Raw genomic sequence first — 8,431 nt, forward strand, 5'->3', positions numbered from 1 at the left:
AGAGCTCTACTGTACAGGGTCAGAGCTCTACTGTACAGTGTCAGAGCTCTACTGTACAGGGTTAGAGCTCTACTGTACATGGTCAGAGCTCTACTGTACAGGGCCAGAGCTCTACTGTACAGGGCCAGAGCTCTACTGTACAGGGTTAGAGCTCTACTGTACAGGGTTAGAGCTCTACTGTACAGGGCCAGAGCTCTACTGTACAGGGCCAGAGCTCTACTGTACAGGGTCAGAGCTCTACTGTACAGTTAGAGCTCTACTGTACAGGGTTAGAGCTCTACTGTACATGGTCAGAGCTCTACTGTACAGGGTTAGAGCTCTACTGTACAGGGTCAGAGCTCTACTGTACAGGGTTAGAGCTCTACTGTACAGGGTTAGAGCTCTACTGTACATGGTTTGAGCTCTACTGTACAGTTAGAGCTCTACTGTACAGGGTTAGAGCTCTACTGTACAGGGTTAGAGCTCTACTGTACAGGGTCAGAGCTCTACTGTACAGTGTCAGAGCTCTACTGTACAGGGTTAGAGCTCTACTGTACATGGTTTGAGCTCTACTGTACAGGGTCAGAGCTCTACTGTACAGGGTTAGAGCTCTACTGTACAGGGTTAGAGCTCTACTGTACAGTGTCAGAGCTCTACTGTACAGGGTCAGAGCTCTACTGTACAGTTAGAGCTCTACTGTACAGGGTTAGAGCTCTACTGTACAGGGTCAGAGCTCTACTGTACAGTTAGAGCTCTACTGTACAGGGTTAGAGCTCTACTGTACAGGGTTAGAGCTCTACTGTACAGGGTTAGAGCTCTACTGTACAGGGTTAGAGCTCTACTGTACAGGGCCAGAGCTCTACTGTACAGGGTTAGAGCTCTACTGTACAGGGTTAGTAGGGTTATACTTACCCTGTTAGTAGGTTCTACTTTCCCAGTACTTTCCAGTTCCCAGAGGCCGTGTTGTGCCTGTTCTCATCCAAGGATCTCACGTGAAACAACAAGTCTTGAATCTGTTTACCCTCCACCACTTCCACGGTTGATGGAGGGCAGTTTCACCAGGGACCCGGTGATCAACACCTGTTCGTGTGGCCTTGGTCTGCAGGGTCCTGCTGCTGTTGTTATCAGCAGCAGGATTGTCCTCAGCAGAATGTTTCTACCGGCCAGAATTAACCCCTGGATCTTCTTGTGAAATAAGAATACTTCTTCTTCCTCTACTACCACTACTTTATAGTACTACTACTACTTCTAATTTAAACTATTACTACAACTATTTCTACTTTATACTACTACAACTACTCTATATTTCTACTTTTATTACTCCTGCTTTTGCTATTACAGGGTTACAGGCAAATGCATTTTGACATTCTCTCTTCTCTCTCCTACTTTCTCCCAGATCTTCTAGATCCTCTCTACTCCTCTCCCTCTTATCTCCTCTCCCACTCCCTCCCCTTGCTATATCTCTGTTCTCTTTGATCTAGTCTCCTCTCCTCCCTCCTCCTTCTCTCCCCTCTGTTAGCTCTCTTCTCCCCTCCCCCCTCCTCCTCTCCCCTCTCTCTCCTCCTCTCTCCTCTTCTCTCCTCTCTCTCCTCTGTTAGCTCTCTTCTCCCCTCCCCCCTCCTCCCCTCCCCCCTCTCTCTCCTCTTTTCTCCCCTGTCAAACGGCTAACATACTGTTGGTTCAGTTACGTATTGATTCTGGTCCGAGGTTTAACCCTCTGCACAGCAGTCAAAAAGCTGTGCAATCACAAAACATGTGTACAATGTGTTGAAGCAGTAGTACAAACTAGACTAATCCTAGCAGTACAGTAGAATCACCCTAGAAGTAGTATAACTAGTTATCAAGACTAATCCTAGCAGTAGTAGCACTAGTAAACTAGACTTATCCTAGCCGTAGCAGTACTAGTAAACTAGAATAACCTAGCAGTAAACTAGACCACAACTAGCAGTAGTAGTACTAGTTCACTAGAATAACCAGAGTAGTAAACTAGACCACTCCTAGCAGTAGTAGTACTAGTTCACTAGAATAACCTAGTAGTAAACTAGACCACAACTAGCAGTAGTACTAGTTCACTAGAATAACCAGAGTAGTAAACTAGACCACTCCTAGCAGTAGTAGTACTAGTTGACTAGAATAACCTAGTAGTAAACTAGACCACAACTAGCAGTAGTAGTACTAGTTCACTAGAATAACCAGAGTATTAAACTAGACCACTCCTAGCAGTAGTAGTACTAGTTAACTAGAATAGCCTAGTAGTAAACTAGACCTCACCTAGCAGTAGTGGCACTAATAAACTGGAGCACTGCTCTCTCTAATGTTGAAGTGCAGCCTTGACCGATCTCATTCTCAAAAATCGACCAATAGGGAAACAGAACAGAAGGACGAGTACATTTCCTATCTATCAATATAGCTATTCTGCCTTCCCATCGGTCAAGAGTATCCCTGTTTGCCCTTGAAATCACTGAGTTGTGAACCCTGCAGCGTATCCCCGGTTTACAATGAGTTGTCTGTTTTCCAGCTGCTGCTCAAATCACTTCAAAGTTTATCATGGGAATGTTGGTATTTAAAAACTCTTGAAGTTCCAGCTTGTAATTACATTTCTTTAGGTAGTTTGTTGAAGCTGGTTTAAGTCTGGGTCCTCGCTCCCCAACCCTGTTCCCGTGCTCAGCAGGGGGTATCGTGTTCAGAAGAGGCTTACAGGCTCCTCTTTAAATAAGGCGCTTTTGAATATGAGGTTGAACCGTTTCCTGAGGACATTCTGAGTTTGCTTGTTTGTTTTTGTCTGCTCTGTGTGAAACACCCTCGGGTCTCTTGCAAGGCTTTATATAAATCAAATGTTTTATTAACATCATACCCTTTTTGTCATGGAAAAATAAATCCTAACTATAATAACCCTAATCCTATATCCAAGGGGCCCTCACCAAGACTATAGGGGAGCCAGGGGCCCTACACCAAGGCCATAGGGGAGGGGCCCTACACCAAGGCTATAGGGGAGGGGCCCTACACCAAGGCTATAGGGGAGGGGCCCTACACCAAGGCTATAGGGGAGGGGCCCTACACCAAGGCTATAGGGGAGGGGCCCTACACCAAGGCTATAGGGGAGTCAGGGGCCCTACACCAAGGCTATAGGGGAGTCAGGGGCCCTACACCAAGGCTATAGGGGAGGAGCCCTACACCAAGGCCATAGGGGAGGAGCCCTACACCAAGGCTATAGGGGAGGGGCCCTACACCAAGGCTATAGGGGAGGGGCCCTACACCAAGGCTATAGGGGAGGGGCCCTACACCAAGGCTATAGGGGAGGGGCCCTACACCAAGGCTATAGGGGAGGAGCCCTACACCAAGGCTATAGGGGAGTCAGGGGCCCTACACCAAGGCTATAGGGGAGGAGCCCTACACCAAGGCTATAGGGGAGGGGCCCTACACCAAGGCTATAGGGGAGGGGCCCTACACCAAGGCTATAGGGGAGGAGCCCTACACCAAGGCTATAGGGGAGGAGCCCTACACCAAGGCTATAGGGGAGGGGCCCTACACCAAGGCTATAGGGGAGGGGCCCTACACCAAGGCTATAGGGGAGGGGCCCTACACCAAGGCTATAGGGGAGGGGCCCTACACCAAGGCTATAGGGGAGGGGCCCTACACCAAGGCTATAGGGGAGGGGCCCTACACCAAGGCTATAGGGGAGGGGCCCTACACCAAGGCTATAGGGGAGGGGCCCTACACCAAGGCTATAGGGGAGGGGCCCTACACCAAGGCTATAGGGGAGGGGCCCTACACCAAGGCTATAGGTGAGGGGCCCTACACCAAGGCTATAGGGGAGGGGCCCTACACCAAGGCTATAGGGGAGGGGCCCTCACCAAGGCTATAGGGGAGGGGCCCTCACCAAGGCTATAGGGGAGTCGAGGGCCTGACATCAAGGCCTTCTCGACTGACAGCGATGCCAACAGCACCTCCTCAATTACAGGGAAAAGCAGCAGGTCATGTGACCCAGACGTGTGTGTGCAACCCAGTCCTAACTTGGTCGTTCCCTCCAGCTCCAGAGGCTCCTAGCCACATGGACCCACCAAAATAATAACCAGTGAACCGTAGCTGCGGGAAGCCACTTCCTAGAAGAGATGCTTCCCACCAGCCAGACGTGAGGACGCTGTGAGACGAGCCCTCCAGTGCCTGTGGACGGACAAAGGCGTCCTTTGACGCAGCGGAACACTAAACGCTTGATTTATTCACTGGAGTAGATCGTCTTTTCACACTTTAATTTCTCTTCCTGTTTGGCTCCTGGGAATTTGTTAAAGTGGGTATGTGGGGGTGCATGTGGGTGTATTAATATGTTGCAGTGTCTCTGAGGGGTTCTGTTTGTATGTGTGTGTATTATGCAGTGTGTCTGATATGGGTTTTCTGCAGTGTGTATTCTGCAGTGTTTACATTGTTTGTGTCATATGCACTGTGTCTAATGTGTGTGTTGTGGCATCCCGCCACGTGGTCCTCGGCCTGGACGGGCCCGGGGTACCGTGGAGGACGGGGTGTACCACCCCCACCCACCAGCCGGCGATGGAGAGCAGCCCTTTCGGCACCCCAATCAGGGTGATTGGGGGACACCTGGCCGAAAGCACGGGAGCCATTTTAAAAGGAGGCACAGCACAGCACGGGTCGGGTGCAGGAAGGAAGGGCTCGTGGCAAGGAGAGAGCCTAGAGGCCCACGGAGGCCCTAGAGACCGCGTCTCCTTCATTGTTTGTCTGATTTCACGTTGATTGTTGAATAAATGCCTGCCATGGCTAAAAACCCTACGCCAAGCGAGTTTTGTCCGTGGAACCCGGTCCAACCGAGGACCGGGTTACCACAGTGTATACTGCAGTGTGTCTGGTGTGTGTGTATAGGCGGTGTGTACGTGTGTGTATTAGGCAGTGTACATGTGTGTACTGGTCTTCAGGCGTGACAAACCGTCTTCTCCGGTGCAGTGCAGACATGACGAGCATGAGGCCCAGAGTCACTGAAGCCGTGCTCGTTTCATGACCTTGTTATCCATTTTGTTCCTCGCTGTTCCTGAGGTAAAAGATTATCTCAAATGGTTTGTATAATAATGAATAATAATAATAACTTTAAGAAGAGTGCCTTGGTCGGACTATCTTTTTAAAAACGATGGTTTGTGTAATAGTTCTAATTGAGACCGGGATCGGAACATTTAAAGTGCAATAATTGCATGAAACAAGAGTATATTGAGAAGTCTGAAAGTTTAATAACATTAAAGGTAATGAATTTCGTTGCATGGAGGCTAACTTTAATACTTATTTGTCCTCGAAGCACACAAAGTCGGATCAAATCTCCTCTATTTACCCCCGAGGGACATTCCACAGAAACCCGATTCATAATTGCAGATGCAACCACATTAAAAACCACTGGGACCGATGCCTTATCTGGGTTGACAGGGCCTTCTCAGCGGCCGCGCCCTCCCTGAGGAACGCTCTCCGTGCTCTCCTCTCCCCGGAGAGCCCCCACCACCGTCCTCGCAGGCCCGCAGAAGGCTGCCCCTCCACATCGTCTTCATCAGTTCACCTCCTGCCCTTCACTCCTCTCCCTCCATTTCGTGACTCCTCTAGTACCCAACTACCTATTCAATCTTTATATGCATTACCATGTGAATCCACTGTTATTTTGAAGCGGGTGATACAGAAATGTGTTATTATTATAACGCAGAGTTCAGCTCAGACACAGCTCACTTCACCCATCCTGATCTCAACACCAGCTCCTCTCCATCGAAGAAACATTCACATCATTTATATAATATATCATGATAACAATAATCGTCCCATTTTTATAAAGCACTTTTCAAACCAGCTTTCACACATGATGCAACGTCTTTTCCTGCAATGTTCTTGAACATTCCCTGCAAGGGAACATGTGTGCATGTGAGCAGGGATCGATATTTCTGGAAATCGGCACCGCCGATTTTCCGGCTCAAGAACCACATTAGCGGGACACTGCCGGTACGGATGTGATGTGAATGGAAGCAGCACCGTGGTCCCGCCATCATACGTGACGTATACGTCTGGAAACACGAGCATTTCAAAAACGAGGGAGCTTCTAAGGGAGTACGTGTTGCAACAGCGCCATCTACTGGGGGGTCTAATCCGGCATCGCTATGCGACAGGCTGCAAGACAAGACGGAAAAGATCCAGAATGTACGAGCGAGAGAACAGGGAAATCACTAACGCCCTCAGATGCTCCAGTCTGAAGTCTCCAGGTGGGTCCATGTCCCCCCCCCCCCCATATATAACTGGTTTAAATAATATAACTATTATTTAAACCAGTAGAAATAGATCAGCATTCTGATCTATTGGTGTGTGTGTTTCATTCTGTTTCAATCTGTTCTACTGGTTGGAGACCAGTAGCTTCAGGGAGACCAGTAGCTTCAGGGAGACCAGTAGCTTCAGGGAGGAGACCAGTAGCCACACACACACACACACACACACACACACACAGACACACACACACACACACACACTAGGGCTGCACAATATATCGACGATATTGGCGTCCCACGATGACACGTAGTGTCGAAAAAGCACACGAGTGCTTTTTCGACTTTTATGACCTATAAACGTTGTTATAATGATTGATAGTCATGTTTAACCATACTAAAGTGTCAAATAATGACGTACATGCATTTCGACGTATTCCCTGCGGACAGTCTGGGGTGGCTGTGCAGAGCGCTAAACACTCGGGACAACGTTTGCGATTCACTTTTCTACGTAGATGATTTCCTGGGAAATCATCTACGTAGAGGCACTCCTGCCGCGCCCCCATATGCCTGGTCAAATCTGCGCGAGCGCTTCAAGGAAGGTAACCAATCACAACGGAGTTGGGTTGGCAGGAGGGGGGCGAGGGGGCGGAGAAGGACGAAACCGAGCGTTGACAGAGAAGGCTGAAAGCGCCCAGATGAGAGGAAGAGTTTCCCGAAAATCTACATCGTTTTTTGTGTATGGTTAAACATGACTATCAATCATTACAACAATGTTTATAGGTCATAAAATTCGAAAAAAGCATAATAGGTCGCCTTTAAGTAATGCATCCGCAAAAAAAAGAAAACCAAAAAAGAAACTAGCCCCGCCCATGCAGTATACGCTCTACCTCTGCTGCAAAGCAAACCAAGCGCTCCCTGTACACCTGTCTGCGACTGCGTGAGTCCATCCTGCACGCAGAGGCGCGAAGCCTGAAAAGTGTGGGGGGGGGGCTTGGCCTGGCGGCTATTTGCTTCTGAGCACAGTGTGCGGCTCCTACCGCTAGGGGGTGGTAGAAATTTGAATTTTTTTTTTTTCAATGAATAATCGTGGTCAATAATCGTGATATCAACATTGATCAAAATAATCGTGATAATCCTTTTGGCAATAATCGTGCAGCCCTAACACACACACACTATATAGTAAAGCTCCCCTTTCCTCCCTAGCCTACATACCATCGGCCCAGCGGTGCACTCACTCGGTATCCAACATTGAGCCATGACCGATGACACCTAGTGGGAGAAAGTGGAATTTAAATCGAATTTTTTCTTATTTCTCTCTATTTCCATATAGATATTTCCATATCATGCATCAACATTTAAAAAAAAAAAGTGTATCTTTGCAACATGGGCTTACAAATTATAATTACATATGTCCCATCTTAAAACACCATTTTTAGAAACTCATATTTGCACTGTAAGAAATGTAAAAAACGAGAATATATGAGAATGCTGAAACCATCCAAATCAATACCTTTAAGACATGTACAGCTATGCAAAACCATGTGAAGGCGATGCATACAGCAACAACACCACTTGCAATAATATTTTAAAGATTTTCTTTTTTCTATTACTCACAACATAGGTTTAAAATCTATTAATTTATCCCATTTCAGAACACTGCTTTCTGTAACAAATTTTAACATATTTGCACTGGGAGGAAATGCCCAAAACAGAATAAAGTGCAAAAAAAAATCGGTAGTAATGATTATGCTGCCGCATTGTGCTGTGAATTTTTTTAATAATAAAATATATTTTCTTTCTTTCTTTTTTTTTTCTTTTAAGTGTTCCAATAATTATGCTGGCCCGTGCCAGTGTTGGCACGCGTGCCTAGGATTGCCGACCCCTGGTGTAGACTGACCCGTCTTGTTTTTAGTTTTTCGACTCCACTGAACACTTCGGGGTACTGCTGCTGGAGTGTTTGCTTAGTGCTTGTGATGGCAGCAATGTTGGCATCTACTCTTCGTACCCCCAGTCTCATTGATGTCTCTTTTCCCAGCAGCGGTTCACCACTTCCCCTGATTACGATGAACTCAGCTTGTTCCGTGTTTTTACCTATGGACACCTCACACGTGAATGCCCCCTTGACTGTTTGATTCGAAGAATATGAGTAAAGTTTCCTCTCTAGTAAGTAAGTAAGTAAAATTTATTTATAAAAGCACATTTATAACTGTTTGCAC

This window comes from Gadus macrocephalus, chromosome 21 (assembly GCF_031168955.1).
Source record: "Gadus macrocephalus chromosome 21, ASM3116895v1".
Lineage (NCBI taxonomy): Eukaryota > Metazoa > Chordata > Actinopteri > Gadiformes > Gadidae > Gadus > Gadus macrocephalus.